The sequence below is a fragment of the Trachypithecus francoisi genome, unplaced genomic scaffold, assembly GCF_009764315.1.
Source record: "Trachypithecus francoisi isolate TF-2019V2 unplaced genomic scaffold, Tfra_2.0 Lachesis_group3, whole genome shotgun sequence".
Taxonomy (NCBI): Eukaryota; Metazoa; Chordata; class Mammalia; order Primates; family Cercopithecidae; genus Trachypithecus; species Trachypithecus francoisi.
The window spans coordinates 10,670,426-10,686,488 of NW_022681468.1; the positions used below are offsets into that span (position 1 = coordinate 10,670,426).

General features: G+C 43.3%; 1 long non-coding RNA gene across 1 annotated transcript in view; it reads left to right on the forward strand.

Moving 5' to 3' along the window:
• LOC117071447 overlaps positions 1-16,063 on the forward strand; it is a 53,091-nt gene that overhangs the window by 20,240 nt on the left and 16,788 nt on the right. The gene's annotated exons all lie outside the window — the stretch shown is intronic.

Sequence of the window (16,063 nt, forward strand, 5' to 3'; positions counted from 1 at the left end):
ATGTGGATGTCATGTCTAAACATCTAAATTGGTGAGATGTCCTATGTGAATACACCACAGGGCAGGGGGCTGCCTTTAGGGAGGACTCTCTTACTCCCTGTGGCAAAACATTACCCCAAAGCCCAGCACCCGCTTTCTAGTCCATACCATGACTATGAAAATAATCATGAACTAAACAAATTCTTCCCTTGGAGACTGAGTTTTCAGTAAAAGTCCAAAGAGTCAGGAAGCACTTGTTTCTCCAAAATGCATCACACACAAGCCAGAAGTTGATTTTATACCCTGTCAAACTCAGGAATAAATTTTGTGTGTTTTCTTGTAAAACAAAGCTGTGCTCATAATTTATATGTTATTTTGTAGCTTTCCATTTGCAATTACAGTATGTCATGAGCATTTGCTTATTTCACTACATATCATTTTTAATGGTTGCAGAGTAATCCTTTGAATTTGGTACCATAATTGATTTATCCAAAGTATTATTATTGGATGTTTGGGATAACTGTATCTTAATACAACTTATTAATTCATTTGCTCAACATCCAAGAAGCATCCACCATTTGCCAGGTCTTCAGGGATAAATAAGATAGCCTTGTCTCTTAAGAAACTCTCAGTCCAGGGGGAAGTTCTTGTGATCCACTGTATTACAGCGAGAAGAACCCACAGGCCAGACTTATTTAATAGAGGACTACTCTCCCTAAAACCTGCTGCCCTCTCTCTAACACCAAAGTGCTCAGACTCTGAACTGCACCCATTGGAGCAGGGGGGCTCATGTTTGGCCAGAGGCTAGTAGTTTCCTCTTCTTTGCCACCCCCTTCTAGGGTAGTGATTCTCAACTCCTCTGCATGCTAGTAGCAGGGGATAGATTTTAAAAATACCAATGCTTTGGCTGATCAATTATTACCAGGAATGGAGTCTGAGCAGTGATGTGCTGGTAAATATTTAACAGTCAGCAATCCACAAAAAGTATGTGTAATTATACATGTACATACATTTATTATATATCTAGTGATACAAAGAATGTGTAGGACACAATTTACAAATAATTAAAAATATGCAAGACTCTAATGTAAATTCCATAATAATAATAGATTATTTTATGTTGTTTTTTATTTATTTTAACTTTTATTTTAGGTTCTGGGGTGCACGTACACGTTTGTTATATGGTGAATTGCATGTCATGGGAGGTTGGGGTACAGATTATTTTATCATCCAGATAATAAACACAGTACCTGGCAGGTAGTTTCTCCTCTTCCTCCTTCCACCTCCAACCACAAATAAGCCCTAATGTTTGTTACTTCTTTCTTTGTGTCCATGTGAACTCAATGTTTAGCTCCCACTTATAAGTGAGAACATGTGATATTTGGTTTTCTGTTCCTGCTTTAGTTTGCTTAGGATAATGGCCTCCAGCTCCATCCATGCTGTTGCAAAGTACAAGATGTCATTCTTTTTTATGACTGCATAGTACTCCATGGTAAATAGGTACCACATTTTCTTTATCCAGTCCACGTCGAGGGGCACTTAGGTTGATTTCATGTGTTTGCCATTGTGAAAAGTGCTGCAATGAGCATAAATGTGCATAGGCTTTTATGGCAGAATGATTTACATTCTTTTGGATATATGCCCAATAATGGGATTGCTGGGTCAAATGGTAATTCTTTTTAAAGTTTTTTGAAAAGTGACCATGGTGCTTTCCACAAAGGCTGAACTAATTTACATTCCCACCTGCAGTGTAAAAGCATTCCTTTTTCTCTGAAAACTCACCAGCATCTGTTGTTTTTTGACTTTTTAATAATAGCCATTCTTAATGGTGGGAGATGGTATCTCGTTGTGGTTTTGAATTAAATTCTCTAATGATCAGCGACATTGAGCATTTTTTCATAAGCTTGTTGGTCATGCTTATGTCTTCTTTTGAAAGAGTGTCTGTTCATGACCTTTGCCCCCTTTTTAATGGAGTTGTTTCTCACTTGTAAATTTATTTAAGTTCCTTATAAATCCTGAATATTAGACTTTGTTGGATGCATAGTTTGTGTCAGGACTCTGAGCCCAAGCCAAGCCACTGCATTCCCTGTGACTTGCACATATATGCCCAGATGGCCTGAAGTAACTGAAGAATCACAAAAGAAGTGCAAATGCCCTGCCCCACCTTAACTGATGACATTCCACCAAAAAAGAAGTGAAAAATGCGGCCATCCTTGCCTTAAGAGATGATAGTATCTTGTGAAATTCCTTTTTCTGACTCATCCTGGCTCAAAAAGCTCCCTCACTGAGCACCTTGTGACCCCCACTCCTGCCCGCCAGAGAACAACCCCCCTTTGACTGTAATTTTTCTTTACCTACCCAAATCCTATAAAATGGCCCCACCCTTACCTCCATTCTCTGACTCCTTTTTCAGACTCAGCCCGCCTGCCCCCAGGTGAAATAAACAGCCATGTTGCTCACACAAAGCCCATTTGGTGGTCTCTTTACACGGACGTGCATGACAGTCTGCAAATATTTTCTCCCTTTCTGTAGGTTGTTTGTTTATTCTGTTGATAGTTCCTTTTGCTGTGCAAAAGCTCTTTAGTTTAATTATGTTGCATTTGCTAATTTTTGTTTTTGTCACAATTGCTTTTGGCATCTTTATCATGAAATATTTCCCAGAGCTTATGTCTAGAATGGTATTTCCAGGTTATTTTCCATATAGTTTTATGTTTTACATTTAAGTCTTAAATCCACTTTGAGTTGACTTTTGCATATGGTATAAGGAATGGATCCAGCTTCAATCTTCTGCACATGGCTAGCTGGTTATCCCAGCACCATTTATTAAGTAAAGAGTCCTTTTTCCAATGCTTGCTTTTGTTGGCTTTTTTGACGATCAGATGGTTGTAGGTGTGTGGCTTTTTTTTCTGGGTTCATGTGTCTGTTTTTGTACCAGTACCACGCTGTTTTGTTTACTGTAGCCTTGTGGTATAGTTTGAAGTCAGATAACCTGATGCCTCCAGCTTTATAACAATAGATTCTTACAGAAAGCTTTTTTCAGGCCATAGTCAATCTACAGTTGTGAATGACAAAGGAATATAGTCCTGCTATGAACAATGATTATTTTCATTTCATAATGAGTAAGATGAAAGTGAAACAAGGAAGACACGTGCCAGAACTTCACTCATTTATCAATGGCATAAATTACTTTTTTGCTGGATTATAAAATGGGTTTTGAATACTGGAGGAATATTTTCTCTTTTTCTTTTTTGTGTAATTCACAATATAACAGGTACAGACACAGCACTCTTTTAAGTTGAATCCTCATTATTAACACTTACCCATTATTTTTACTAGTAGACAATCAACAAAATAACAAGTCAAGCTTTCATTTGTAGCATTTGCTGATTCCTGTGGTGTAAATTCTCTTATGGCCAGTTTCAAACTACTGATGGACATTCCTGAATGCAAAGTTGGAAAATGTACGTATCATTACATAGAATTTTTGCCATGTAAATACAATAAAAATATGCCACAATGTCACCGGTGACTCAGGTGGGCTGGGCAGGGAGGGCCAGAGGCCCTGAACAGTGAGAGTACCCAGTCTGCCCCCAGCTGCTGCTCCCACCAGTGGGACCCACCTGCCTGGGTGGCCAGTGGATGCCTAAGCCCCTGTGGCACCATGTGGCAGTTTCTATACACTTTGGCAAATCTCTGTCTTCAACTGAGGACTCAGATGGGGGCTGGCTGAAAGAGGGCATTCTTTCAAACAACTTGACTTTTATTCTCCCAAATGGGGATTTTTTAATGATTTTATGTAAACAACACATTTTGTTTGTAAAACTTCGAATAGAATGATAACTAAAAACGGGAAAGTTTTCTGCCCCTCAGTCATTTCCAACTCCTCACAAAGAATCACCTCTAATCATTTGTTATCTATCCTTCCAGACAGTATTCCGTGTGTGCGTGTATACATTTAAACTTGATGGTATGACATTTTAGATTCTGTAACGTGTCCTTTTTACTCAATAACAAAGCATATATCGCATTTGTGATTGCATTTCCTCAACTATTTATACCGCCTAACCTTCCACATACGAATGGTTTCATAATTTATTTAATAAATCTCTCTTGACAAGCATCTAGGTTATTTCTGGTGTTTGCCATGACAAATGATACTGTCAATTTTAACAAGGGGAAATATTATGGAGATAAATACAAACCTTCCATCTGAGATATCCCTCACCCAGAATCACAGTGGTAGTTACTGTTTCTCTAGTGCCTGCTGTGTGTCAGACACCATGCCTGGGACTCACCCACTGCAGTGGGATACCAGTATTACTACTACACAGTAGACAAGGCTGATCCTCAGAGAGATTCAGTAGCTTCCTGCAGTCACACCAACCGATGAGAGAAGAGCCAGGATTCAAACCCAGTCTGCCTGAGCCCAGAATCCCAGAAGCCTCGGATCGGCCTGGCTTTTGCCAGCATGAGTGCATTAATCTTGCCTGTTATTTTCTGTATTTTGTGATGTGTTGATGTCTTGGGGCCTTGCAGATCTGGGAGAGTCTGCCCCTCCCAGGTTTAGCTAATTCCTAGAGATAACAGAAAACTTGCCTGCCAGCACACCTTTGATATAAAAGCAACCAGTCCAGAGCCCACACCCCAACCACCTCTTTTATCAGACCCTTACATACCAAGCCAATATTCCCGGTATCCTAAATCATCTCAGGGCCAGATACTAGACAACTGGAGATCACACCCATAGTCCAGAGCCCACTGAAATTATTCCAACTCTTCAGTCCTCTAAGCTTACTTAGAATATTTACCATGTGTGGACCATTCCTTTCCACAAAAGCCACGATTCAGGGTCCGGTCATGCTTGTCCCTCGCTCCTCCTGCCTCCTGACCAGCACTGGTGCTCCCCGACATGGCACTGCATGGTGTGGCGGATCCCTTCCTCTTAAGAAATAGAAATAGAAATATTGAACTCTCCTTGCAAGGCCGTCGTCTCCACATCTGTCAACTTACCATCATTATAACAAGATCACAGGCACATTTTAAAATAGCAAGGAGTCCATCTGGGCTCTGACTAGGAACGTGGACTTCCCACCTTGGTTAGTCCCACTCCACCCTCTGTCTGTCTCACCCTCCCCAGGACATCTGCCTTCCTCCACTAGCCTGTCCTCTAGCCTCTGCTCAGGCTTGGTCAGTTTCCCCAGGCCTGCCAAAGTCTAGACGATGATGTTCTAATTTGTTTAGACTGTTGTTTTCAAAATTCTGCTTGCGGATGTCCTGGGATGCTCACCTTGTGGGCACTCACTTCCACCCCTGAGAGTTTTACATAAAACTGTAGATAAGGAGAACAATGACAATCCTCTCCAAGCTGACAGGGGCATGAGTGGATGACATTGTCTGAAAAGAGACTGTAGGGGAAGCAACCATCCTTAGGGAAGCTGACTTATTCCAAGGTCCAACAAGTCTTCCCGCAATAGAATTTTCGGATGTCTAGAATATCAGACAGTGAAGGGTTTCCTAAATGAAATATCAAAGGGCTTCCAGTAAGCTTTATCTTGAAGTCAATAACCTCTTTGTTTCCTTATAAGAATTTCTACAAGAGAAATTCTTTTCATAAAGCTTAGAGGGAAAAGAAAAAGCGGCAGAATAAAAACAGAACACGAAAACTCAAGATACAAAATGATTCAGAATTTTTCCTCAAGTAGGAAACTGGACTGTGTCCTCAAGATGAGCTTCGGCATCCTTCTGTTGGGTCTCAGAAGGAGATAAGCATTCTTGGGAGCTGCTGGGAAGCAGAAGAATCTGCCCAGGTTGTGAGCAGCGGGGTGGGTGCTGGCTGGCTTCCCCCAACTCCACCCACTTGTCGAGATCTGTTGCACAGCTAAGATGGGACATGCAGGAACATGACCCAGAAAACGGACTCACAGACTCTTACAGTCAAAGAGCACATGACACTCATAGGAGGCCCCTGCAGACATCTCACAAAGTCTGGGTTTCTTTCAGTGTTCCACCAGCAGGTCCTGGGGGTTCTTCCTTGAGCCTGAAACCAGATGGCACTAGAGTGACCAGAGGTTCAGAGGAAGGACCTGGGGCAATGAGGAGAGAGGGTAAAGAGAAGGGAGATGGGGCTCATTCAATGTCTGCGGTGGGTGGCCTGGTGGAGTTGTTCCCAGTAGCAATATGAGGAGGCTTGTGTAAATTAAGGAGCTAACGGGAGGTGAGTTGAGTAGGGTGAAAGAGCTACTCCTAAATCCCAAACCTATGCTCCTGTGGGGTTGGGGAATTTTATGGGTCAGATGATATGACTCAGACAGTGGTGAAGCCCAGTCAGCTTCGTACATTCTTCTGGAGTGTATCTGTGTATGATGTGTGTGCTCTTGACTGCCCTGATACTAGGATGTCTAATAATGTATGCCTCCTCAACCTCCCACAAATGAAGTCTTGGTGATGGTGGTCTAGGTAGAGCCCTAGCCACCTCCAATGAGTTTTATGCAGCTGGCAATATAAAAGGAGTCAGGTGGGGGTCGCTGGGATATGGGAGGTCTCATCTAGGGCACACTATGAGAGGAGTTGAGGAATAGGTCTGTATTTCTAAGCCCCATATACACAAGCCTTGGGTCAGAGCTGTAGAGATGAACTAGGCTTGGTGGCAGTGGGGCACAGGTTGATGATAGGCTCCAAATGTTGTGTACACGTCATGGACCAGACGGCTAACACAGGACGAGGCAGAGCAGCAACAACTAGAGAGGCAAAAACATGTTAACAGTTCAGAATGGGTTTAGGGATCATTCTATGTCTTTTTCCAGAAGTTTCATATACTTCCAGAGTGGGCAGTGGTGTGCTGGAGGTGGCTTATATGGGCTTACAATGGCAGATCATGTCTCTCTTTCCAACTCTCTGATCAAGGACATCAGTTTGCAAGTGGCCATGGTGGGAATATTTACACCATGGCAATCAGCAAGTGCTACAGACCGGGACTTCTTTTTCCCCAGAGAGCTGATTGTTAAACATTTACCGGCATATAGTGGGCAACAGGTAGAGTGGTAGGCAGGCATGTAGGAATCAGTGAGAGCTAACAGCTCCTACTTCCTGCCTGAAAGAGGGAGGGTTTTATTCGGAAACTAGCCCTGTAGAGTGGGAAGAGCATGGGCTTAAGAGTCAGACAGATTCACCTGGGTTTGAATCTAAGCTCTCCTATGGATCAGCTCATAACCTTGGGTACATTGAGCTTCAAGGTCTTCATTTGTAAGTAGTGGGGACAGCAGTATATCTGCCTTTTCATGGGGTGCATCTGGTGAGCCAGACACATTATAGACACTGTCTCTAATACTCACATGCCCTGAATGCATTCAGAAGAACATACACTTGATCAATAAGGATTTCTTGGGCACCTACTTAGCAGTGTGCTGGATAATGTGATGTCCAACAGGCCACCAGTCCATGGGAGGAGTACAGGAACAAGCCGCCATTCATGCAGGATAGAAGTACAACTTTGTGGTGTGATACGGCAGCCCACACACAGCCTCCAGTGACCTCCACCTTCTGGTGCTCACAGCTGTGTAATTCCCTATCTGTATTGTTCCAGAAGTGTTCTCTGCAACCAATAGCACATGGTAGAAGTGTGTGCTGTGTTTTCCTGTGTTAGGTCTTGAGGTCCCTCTCATGAGAGTGGCTGTAAACTCTACCCCTGCTGTGATGTGGCTCCAGGGATCTGGCCATGGGTATTTATACTGTGCCTTCCATGGGATATGTCTTTATTCTGGCAGATGACCTAATGCCTAAGTGCCAGACCCATGACCAGGTGTCCTTCTCACTGAAAATTTGTTTACACTGGCAGATACCCTTGTGGCTCTTGTCTGACCTCTGTCCAGTTTGTTCATACCAAGATATCCATTCTCCGGGAGAGCCCTGATGGAAAGAAGCTGGGTTTGAGTATGTTAGTTGGATGAGACTCAGAGGAGATGACACCGCAAAACACATGAAATAACAGAAGCAGCTTATTACTCACAGATCCCAGAGAGAAGAAGGCAGCGTGCCTCGTAGGGCCAATGGGAAGTAGGAAGCCATCCAGAATAATGTGTTCAAACAATGGGTGGGGAGCAAGAGAGAGCTATAAGGCTCCCCACCCACCTACTTGGGCCTGTAGGCCCAAGCTGTTATTGGGTCCAGGGCATTACCCAAGCAGATTTCCTCCTGGGAAGTTCTAATTGGTGGGTTTAGAGGAAACAGGCACAGGTTTCATGGAGTCATACTGTGACTGAGAGGGTGGTCACTGCAGCATATCTGTGCTCTCTATGTGGGGTATGGGAATCAGTGGGGTGCACCAAGTAGGTTATATCTAGCTGTCCATGGGAAGGTGGTCACCAGGAGGTGGCTGGTAAGGCAGGTATCTGGAATGACCACATTGAGGAACTGGAGGGTAGAGAACTAGAAAGTGTGTTGAAGGTGACCAAACCCTACTTCTGGTATAAGAAAGTTCAGCTGATATTCAAAATGGATGCTGCTGTGACACAGCAGTAACAAAAACTCACCATCTGCTGGGATGTGACTTCCAAGATTAGGTTATAGAAGACTTAGCTTTGGTCTTGGGCTCTCTGTCAACCCATTCACTTTGAGGGAAGCCAGCTGTCATGCTCTGAGCAGCTCTAAGGAGATATCCCATGACAAGGAACTGAGGACTTTTGCCAGTATGTGGTGAACTTGAAAATGGACCCTTCATCCCCAGTTGAGCCTTCAAATGACTACAGCTCCAACCAACAGCTTGACAGCACTCTTGTGAGAGACCCTGAGCAGAACCACCCAGCTCAGCCTCCCCTCAATTCCCAACGCTTGAGACTGTATGAGACAACAGATGCTTGCTTTAAGCTGCTAAATTTGGGGATAATTTGTTATGTAGCTCTAGATAACAAATCTAAGGATTGTGGCTAGAAAACTACCAGGTAATCTTACAGATGAGGAAACGTAAGTGGAAATAAAGAGAAGCAGATTAACTATAGACTGCTAAAGTCTTAGAAACCATCTAGTTCATGTCATTAAAAGAGATAAGAAAGATATTTATTATTAAATAGTTTTATCATGCCAAAAATATTATACCCATAATGCTATTCCTCCAGTGCGTCAACTGTTTACATTTCTCCACAGCCCCTTGCAATCTTTAGCTATAAGCTGGAGAGTTAATATCCTAGTAGACACGCAGTTTTGTGGCCAACTTTTAAAAACTTGACATTTACGTGCTTTCATCTTTCTACAGAGTTATCACATTGATCATCGTAAATGTATAATAGGTTGGTGCAAAAGTAATTGTGGTTTTCGCCACTACTTTCAATGGCAAAACCACAATTACTTTTACACTAACCTAATAGTATTAGGCATCAACAAGCCATATTTCCTGGGCTTTTTAGTAGACATTTCTGCTGTGCATGATAAATAACCTTTTAAGAAAAAGCTAACCTTTTAAGAAAGATGCTCCTCTAATTATGATGGGGTTATGTCTTGATAAATCCATCGTAAAGTCAAAACATCCTAAGTCAAACCATCCTATAACAGGGAGTATCTGTATATATGTGATTTTTTCATTTCTTCCCCAGTAATTTCCTTTGGATACATTCCCAGAAGTAAAGTGAACAGGAATGCTATTTTTTTTTTTTTCCTTTGGGCTCTTGGTGTGTACAGAAGGGGTGCTAGGGAAGGTGCCTAAATGTTGTTCACCCTACATTTCTGATATGCCTAAGGGGGTGGCCCCTCCAGGGGTCTGACTCATGATGGTCTGATTGGCATCCAGGACAAATTCACATTGAGAGAAGGTGAAGGGCTGAGCCAGGAAAATAACGGACACTATTCTATTTAAAATCTACTATGTTCCAGTCATGTCACATTCATTATTCTCATATCCACAACCTTAATAAGTGTGTGGGTGTGTTTGTGTGTGTGATGTGTGTGTGTGTATATATATGTGTGTGTGTGTGTGTATGTATAGATATGTGTATATATGTGTGTATGTGTATATATATGTGTATGTGTGTGTATACATATATGTATGTGTGTGTGTGTGTCCCATTTTGTAGATGGAGCAAGTAAGGTAGTAAAAGGCGTGCAAGTGTTTTATCTTTAATGGATAAAACTAGTGGCTCAAGTCCAGACCTACCAGACTCTCACACTTGCATGCCTTTTACTACATGATATTGTTTTGAAATTATCTTTTACTCCTGATGAGTCTGTGACTATGCTGATCCCTGGCCCCCTTCAGTTCATAAGACCTGCAGGTCCCTTCACAAGACCTTCAGCAGTGTCAGCATCAACAGAACTGCGTGACTGCTTCTGTTTAATCACAGACTCATCTGCACTGGCATTTAAAATGTTCTTCCTTTTGTCTAGTTTAATCCAACCAGCTCGACTTAAATTTGAAGTGAAGGGACTTGTTGAAGGTCACCCACTGAATCAGCCATACTGTTTCTGCTTAGCCCTCTCCCCTATTTCCAGTTTATTCTTTTTTGTTCCTCCACTGCTTTCCCTGCCTTCCAGCCTAACATTTGCACTCCCAAGGAAGGCTGAAAATAGCGCCTCCTGGTTATGAATCAATTTGACCAAGGGTCCCTCTTTTGGATAAAAAGCGTGGGTGTGACTGATTTCCATATCCATGTCTGTGCAGCTACACAAAGCTGGGACATCAACTTCCCAGCCACTTCTCAGACCACAGGAAACCTGGACAGCCGCCTTGGCCAAACTTTAAAGTGTCCATTTCCTCAAAGCTCTGTGGTCTCACCTCTCACCTCTGGCCATGGAATGCCTTCACCCAAGAATGTCTCCCTATATGGTGGTTGTTTGTGTACACACTGGGCTAATTCCCAAAATAGGTGCTCAGGAAGTGTCTCCATTCTGCTCACTTAGAGAATGGCGTCTTCCAAAAAAGGTTAAAGATATCCTGAGATGGAACTGGGGAAAGGGAAGGCAGAGAGACCTTTGAACTTGGTCTTTAAGGAAGGAATGTGACGTCTGGTGTTGTGAACTCCAAGCCCATTAATCAGATGTGAGAGAGGGAGAGGTGGCCTGGAGTGGCCAGGACTAATTCCAAAACAGGGACTTGAAGGAGTTGCATAGGTTTTGTTTTCTCATGAAGAGATTCTAGAATTGGCCGGGTGCAGTGGCTCATACCTATAATCCCAGCACTTTGGGAGGCTGAAGCAGGCAGATCACTTGAGGTCAGGAGTTTGAGACCAGCCTGGCCAACATGGTGAAACCCTGTCTCTACTAAAAAACCAAAAATTAGCCGGGCATGATGGTGCATCCCTGTAATCCCAGCTACCCAGGAGGCTGAGGCAAGAGAATCACTTGAACCCGGGAGGTCAAGGTTGCAGTGAGTCGAGATGGCACAACTGCACTCCAGCCTGGGTGACAGAGCGAGACTCCATCTCAAAAAAAAAAAAAAAAAAAATAAGGCAAAATTCACATTAACATAAAATTAATCATTTTAAAGCCTACAATTTAGTGGAACTTAGTATATTCACATTATTGTGCAACCGCCACTCTTATCCAATTCCAAAACATTTTCATCACCCAAAAAGAAAACTCTCTGTCCAGTAAGTTACTCCCTGTTCCTTTTTCTCCCCAACCCCTTTCAGCTACCAACCTGCTTTTTGTCTCTTTGGATTTAACTATTCTGGATATTTTTGCAGCCATGTAATTGCTGTGCATTATGGCACATGCCTATAATCCCAGCTATTCAGGAGGCTAAGGCAGGAGGATGGTTTGAGCCCAGGAATTTGAGGCCAACCTAGCAATATAGTGAGACCCTGTCTCAAACAAGCAAACAACAAACAAAAGACAGATAAATGGAGCCATATAATTTGTGACCCGGCTTCTTTTATTTAGCACAATGTTTTTGAGGTTCATCCATAGTGTAGCATGTATCAGTTGCTTCATTTCTTTTTATGACTGAATACTATTCCATTGTATGGATGTACCGCATTGCATTCTGTTTATTCATTTATCAATGGACATTTGGCCGGTTTTCACCTGCTGATTATTGTGAATAGTGTTGCTGTGACTATTTAGGCACAAGTATTTATTTAAGTGTTTATTAATTGAATTTATTTCAGTTCTTTTGGGTATATCTAGAAGTAAAATTGCTGGGCCATATGGTAATTCTATGTTTAACTTTTTGGGGAGTCACCAAACTGCTTTCCACACTGGCTGTACCATTTTACATTTCTACCATCAATATACAAAGGTTCCCGTTTCTTCAAATCCTTGTCAGCACTTGCTATTTTCCATTTCTTTGATTATACCCATCCTAGTGTGTGTGAAGTAGTATTTCACTGAAGTGTTGATTTGCATTTCTCTAATGACTAACGTGTTGAACATCTTTTCATATGCTTGTTGGCCATTTGTATATCTTCTTTGGAGAAATGTCTATTTAAGTCCTTTGATCAGTTTTTAACTGAGTTAGAATAGTTTTTAACCTCAGAGCTGAAAAGGGCTTTGGGGATCGTCTATTGCCTGCCCATATTTCTCCCGTTTTACAAATGAGAAAACAGAAAAGTAGGAAGGTACACAGATATCCTCAAGATCACACAGCAATGACTGAACTAGGACAAGAAATCGGAGCTCTTAACTGAACTCTGGTCACCCCACATAGCCTATTCTTCACAGATTGACCCAAGGGCAGATCACAAGTCTAGACAGCTGGACTTTGGCTCTAAGGAAAGCTCTAGAGCAGTACATCCATGGTCCCATTGATCTGGCTTGCTGGTCACCCAGCTAATGGAGGTAAAGACTTACGAGCAAGTTAATGACCACAGAGAGTGAAGCCAGCAGCACTCACACATTAGCCTCACTCGCCCTCCCAGTCATTAACCCCTCCAGGTCTGTGTCCTATGTGCTGCTTAATTTCACCGTATTTTCATTCATATGCAAATAGACGGATGGGTGAATGGATGGGTAGGTTGGTGGTGAGGGGGTAGATGGATGGATGGGTGCATAGATGGATAGATGAGCAGATGGATGGATCAATGGATGGATGAATTGATGGGTGGCTGAGGGGGTGGATGGATGGATGGACAGATAAATAGACAGATAGCTAGACAGATAGATGGATGGATAGATGGAGGACTTCCCCCATCCCACTGCTTTTCTTTGTGCTGAGTTTTCTCCCTGAGAATCTATTTCATAGTTGGCACTCACTCATGGTGCAGGCTGACTGGTTTTGTAGTTGTACTTTTAGTTGACCTATTCTTCGGGTTGTGGAATTTACAGACATCCACAAAAGCACCGTTCATGGAGGGAGCAGGGAATTGTTCATTCTTGTCGTTAATGTCTTCCTTCTCTGGATCTCGGCCTCTTCAATGCTTCATCCCTCTCTTGTGTCTTCAGCCTGCCCCATTCTATCTCCTTATTAGTTCCTATCAGCGAAAAACATGCTTAGCTCTCTTATCTTTGAAAATGTCTCTCTTGAAATCATGCCCCACCCACTAGAGCTTTTCTTTTTTTGTCACCCCCACCAGCCATTGACAGGCAACTTCTTAAACAAAGTATCTACCCTCTGTGACTCCTATTAACTCATTCTTGCTCATTCTTCAACCAATCTTCTGGCTTTTGCCCCCCCCACCCCCACTCACTGAAGTTGGTCCTTGCCATAGTGACCTGCATATCTTTAAATGTGACCTGTGCTTTGGAGACTTTCTCTTGTACACCTATCCACAGCATTTACACTACTGACTGTCCTCCTTAAAACCCACTCCTGGGCATTCTCTGACAGTCATCTCTCCTGGGTCCCCTCTGCCCCTACCTGTTCTTCCTCGAACTCCTTTTCCAGCTCCTCCTCTTGTATCCAACCCTTAAATGCTGTAGGGCCTCATACTTCTGTTCTAGCTACTCTCCATGCCAATACTTTCCAGGTGGCAGATAATAATCATGAACCAGTTTATGATCCCCGAATTTCTATAGAAAACCAAGATCTCTCTAAACACCTAGACTACAAAGTCAACCTCTCATGGGCACACATTTCCTTTGAATGCCTCACTGGTACCTCAAACTAATCATATGCAGGGCTGAATCCTTAGTCTTTCTCTCCAAATTTGCTTCTCTTCTCAGCTTCCCTTCTACAACATGCTTAAATGTATCATTTGGGAATCTAAGTCTCAATTCTGGCCATAACATTTTATGTTCTAAGAGTTGCCCAATTTGCATATTAGGAAATCCCACGGCCAAATGGATGGGGGCAGCCAAGTCAATGTGTGCACTCACAGCGTATAAGATCAATCCTGAGGGTTTGCAAGTTTGCATGTAACAGATCAAAAGGACATGAGCAGCAATGTCACTGGGGGACCAATCCCAGAAGGAAATGTCCCACTTGGAGCAGAACTCTGAGCTTTCACAGCCCAGGTACCCTTGTTGCCACCACGGAGCTGCGTGCTGTGTCTCCTGTCCCATTGCTAGAGGGTGAGCCTCTGGCAGGAAGCTCCTTGCTCTGAGAGAGCCCTCATAGCAAATGCAGTCCACAGTGAGAAGAGACAGCATCCATAGCTATTGGGGCACCAACAGGCTCTTGAGATACTCACCTAGGGTTGAGGTACTGTGGCTATCTACCCCAACCTAAAAAAGTGTGTGGGGGCAGGGGGTGCATCACTAGGAAGCTTTGGTTTAGAAAGACTGAATAATTCTAGATAAGATATTATTTTATATTGGATGATTCTACAATAAACATGAATAATTTGAGAAAGCTATCTTTCAGTTTCCACTTATTACACTGAAGCCAGTGGGGCAGCCTGAGCAACATATTGAGACCAGTCTCTACAAAAAATAAAAAATGTAGCCAGGCGTGGGGTATGCACTGGGCTTGGCGGCATGTGCCTATAGTCCAGCTACTGGGGAGGCTGAAGTGGGAGGATCCTTGAACCCAGGAGTTTGAGGCTGCAGTGAGCTATGATTGTGCCACTGTACTCCAGCCTGGGTGACAGAGCAAGACCCTGTCTCAAAAAATAAAAGAAGCCAGCGGAGTGATTGCACTGCCACTCACTGAAGGTCTGAGATCCCCTTTTCCTCCGTCCTCTCCCTCAGCTTTGACACCTTCTCAGGTAAGAGTCCCACCATCTTCCCAGTTGCTCAAGCCTGAATGCCAGGGTCCCTTCTGGCCCTCCCAGTTTAGACCCCTTAGCCAATCCATCGCCAAGTCTGCCAACTCTATCTCTACAGTGTTGAGAATTAGTCACTGGAATAAGACTGTCAGAGTGTGAAAACTGGCCCTGGCTCTTCGCCACTGCTGGTTAGCACATGGTATTGTTTCTCAACCTTTGTGTGCCTCAGTTTCCTTATCTGTAAAATGAGAACAGTGCACAGAAACCGTTGTACTGATGTAATTATTAATAACGTTCCCTTTCTCTCTTGAAAGTGTCCTAGTTTGGATAAATTATATGGTCAACCTAACTTATATGAATATTATAAAGCCTAATCAAGGTTCCCTCTTCAGGCAATATGCCCATCTCCCTACTGGGAATATCACTTTTATTTCACTCATTAATGCAAATAAAAATCTCAATCATCATTCATGTCAGAGCTGCCTTCCTTTGTTCATTGTAACTGCACATGGACTGTGACCCCACCTCCCCCTGGCACCCCCAGCCTGCCCTGCATCCTTCACTGGGAACCATCCTGTGTCTCACCCACTGTTATGCTGTCTCCCGAGGCAGCCCATGGCTGATGACTGACTGATCAGGGATATGAAGACCCAGCCCATTTACCGTAATTTGGGGCAACTCTGAAGGGTCTCCCCAGCTCCAGAGCTTCACATGGGATTGTCTGAGGTCTCAGCTGTACCACAGCGTGGGTCACTTCTCTCTTCCCAGTTCTATGTTCCTCTCTTCCTACTGGTGTATCCCTCGAGAGCAATACTCAGTAACCCTTCTGAATCTGGTTCTCCATATTACAGTTCCTTTCCAGAGAACTGAATCTTAGACACTAATGACAATCTTTGTCAACGTTTCTTTTCAGCCTGGCTGTGAGCAACTTGAGGTTAAGGCCCATGTTTTCTTTGCCTTCCTGGTCTTGGCAAGTGGCACACAGATTGTGCTCATCTTAGGTTGATCGAAGTGCC